The sequence below is a fragment of the Dendrobates tinctorius genome, unplaced genomic scaffold (genome assembly GCF_039654945.1).
Source record: "Dendrobates tinctorius isolate UK_male_01 unplaced genomic scaffold, ASM3965494v1 ptg000270l, whole genome shotgun sequence".
Taxonomy (NCBI): domain Eukaryota; kingdom Metazoa; phylum Chordata; class Amphibia; order Anura; family Dendrobatidae; genus Dendrobates; species Dendrobates tinctorius.
In genome coordinates, this window is record NW_027361937.1 from 6950001 (window position 1) to 6952500 (window position 2500).

The 2500-nt window shown below is 49.5% G+C and overlaps 4 non-coding genes across 4 annotated transcripts; 2 read left to right on the forward strand and 2 right to left on the reverse strand.

Moving 5' to 3' along the window:
* Positions 1-215: 215 nt before the first annotated feature.
* TRNAG-GCC (transfer RNA glycine (anticodon GCC)) lies at positions 216-286 on the reverse strand. The gene has a single exon. It is a non-coding gene; the product is annotated as a tRNA-Gly (tRNA).
* Positions 287-397: 111 nt separating this feature from the next.
* On the forward strand, positions 398-470 carry TRNAK-CUU (transfer RNA lysine (anticodon CUU)). Its single transcript has one exon. It is a non-coding gene; the product is annotated as a tRNA-Lys (tRNA).
* A 902-nt stretch (positions 471-1372) lies between these two features.
* TRNAG-GCC (transfer RNA glycine (anticodon GCC)) lies at positions 1373-1443 on the reverse strand. The gene has a single exon. It is a non-coding gene; the product is annotated as a tRNA-Gly (tRNA).
* Positions 1444-1554: 111 nt separating this feature from the next.
* On the forward strand, positions 1555-1627 carry TRNAK-CUU (transfer RNA lysine (anticodon CUU)). The gene has a single exon. It is a non-coding gene; the product is annotated as a tRNA-Lys (tRNA).
* The last annotated feature ends 873 nt before the right edge of the window (positions 1628-2500 follow it).

Here is a 2500-nt window from a genome sequence, read left to right on the forward strand (position 1 = left end):
TCTGACGGAATGTAGGCTGGACTGGATGGACAAATGTCTTTTTTCGGCCTTGCTAACTATGTTAGCCCCAGAGGATATAGAATAGGGAAGGCCCAAAAGGATGGTGAGCGAAAACAGGGCAGCAAGAGCCCAAAGACTTTTTTGCAAGTGTCTGTAAAGTCAACAATGAAAGGAGGCGCAATGCAACGGTCAGCAAACGAGGAAAAGAGCTGCTCTGCATTGGCCGGGAATCGAACCCGGGCCTCCCGCGTGGCAGGCGAGAATTCTACCACTGAACCACCAACGCTTGGATGCGTCTGCGATGTCGGTGGTGTCCGCCACACCCAGGATCTGACAGCTACCTGCGCGCGACCGGACCGTGCCGCGTGCAGCTCCGATGCGCCGGCAGGCGTCAGAAGCCCGGCTAGCTCAGTCGGTAGAGCATGAGACTCTTAATCTCAGGGTCGTGGGTTCGAGCCCCACGTTGGGCGCTTGCTTCTTACCTCCTTTTACTGCTTGTGCTAACCCACGTCATCCCAGAAAACCGCCTGCGGAATGCCCTCTTCTGCTACAAAACACGAGAAACCGCATGGCTGGATCTGGATAAGTTGGAAACTTGGGCCGAAAGGTTAAATGGAAGGTTATACACGTGGGAAGAAGGAATCGCTATCACCATTACACACTGAATGGTTAGACCGCATGTGGAGTACTGTGTACAGTTTTGGGCACCGGTGCTCAGGAAGGATATAATGGAACTAGAGCGAGTACAAAGGAGGGCAACAAAATGAATAAAGGGGATAGGGGAACTACAATACACAGAGAGATTAGCAAAATTAGGATTATTTAGTCTAGAAAAAAGATGACTGAGGCGTGATCTAATAACCATATAAAAGGGGACAATACAAATATCTCTTGGAGGATCTGTTTCTACCAAGGAAGGTGACGTCACAAGGGGGCATTCTCTGCGTCTGGAGGAGAGAAGGTTTTTCCACCAACATAGAAGAGGATTCTTTACTGATAGGGCAGTGAGAATCTGGAATTCCTTGCCTGAGGAGGAGGTGGTGATGGTGAACACAGTTGAGGGGATCAAGAGAGCCCTGGATGTCTTCCTGGAGCATAACAATATTGTATCTTACAGCTCTTAGGGTCTTTAGAAGGACGTAGATCTGGGGATTGATTCTGACGGAATGTAGGCTGGACTGGATGGACAAATGTCTTTTTTCGGCCTTGCTAACTATGTTAGCCCCAGAGGATATAGAATAGGGAAGGCCCAAAAGGATGGTGAGCGAAAACAGGGCAGCAAGAGCCCAAAGACTTTTTTGCAAGTGTCTGTAAAGTCAACAATGAAAGGAGGCGCAATGCAACGGTCAGCAAACGAGGAAAAGAGCTGCTCTGCATTGGCCGGGAATCGAACCCGGGCCTCCCGCGTGGCAGGCGAGAATTCTACCACTGAACCACCAATGCTTGGATGCGTCTGCGATGTCGGTGGTGTCCGCCACACCCAGGATCTGACAGCTACCTGCGCGCGACCGGACCGTGCCGCGTGCAGCTCCGATGCACCGGCATGCGTCAGCAGCCCGGCTAGCTCAGTCGGTAGAGCATGAGACTCTTAATCTCAGGGTCGTGGGTTCGAGCCCCACGTTGGGCGCTTGCTTCTTACCTCCCTTTACTGCTTGTGCTAACCCACGTCATCCCAGAAAACCGCCTGCGGAATGCCCTCTTCTGCTACAAAACACGAGAAACCGCATGGCTGGATCTGGATAAGTTGGAAACTTGGGCCGAAAGGTGGCAGATGCGGGTAACCAATGATAAATGGAAGGTTATACACGTGGGAAGAAGGAATCGCTATCACCATTACACACTGAATGGTTAGACCGCATGTGGAGTACTGTGTACAGTTTTGGGCACCGGTGCTCAGGAAGGATATAATGGAACTAGAGCGAGTACAAAGGAGGGCAACAAAATGAATAAAGGGGATAGGGGAACTACAATACACAGAGAGATTAGCAAAATTAGGATTATTTAGTCTAGAAAAAAGATGACTGAGGCGTGATCTAATAACCATATAAAAGGGGACAATACAAATATCTCTTGGAGGATCTGTTTCTACCAAGGAAGGTGACGTCACAAGGGGGCATTCTCTGCGTCTGGAGGAGAGAAGGTTTTTCCACCAACATAGAAGAGGATTCTTTACTGATAGGGCAGTGAGAATCTGGAATTCCTTGCCTGAGGAGGAGGTGGTGATGGTGAACACAGTTGAGGGGATCAAGAGAGCCCTGGATGTCTTCCTGGAGCATAACAATATTGTATCTTACAGTTCTTAGGGTCTTTAGAAGGACGTAGATCTGGGGATTGATTCTGACGGAATGTAGGCTGGACTGGATGGACAAATGTCTTTTTTCGGCCTTGCTAACTATGTTAGCCCCAGAGGATATAGAATAGGGAAGGCCCAAAAGGATGGTGAGCGAAAACAGGGCAGCAAGAGCCCAAAGACTTTTTTGCAAGTGTCTGTAAAGTCAAC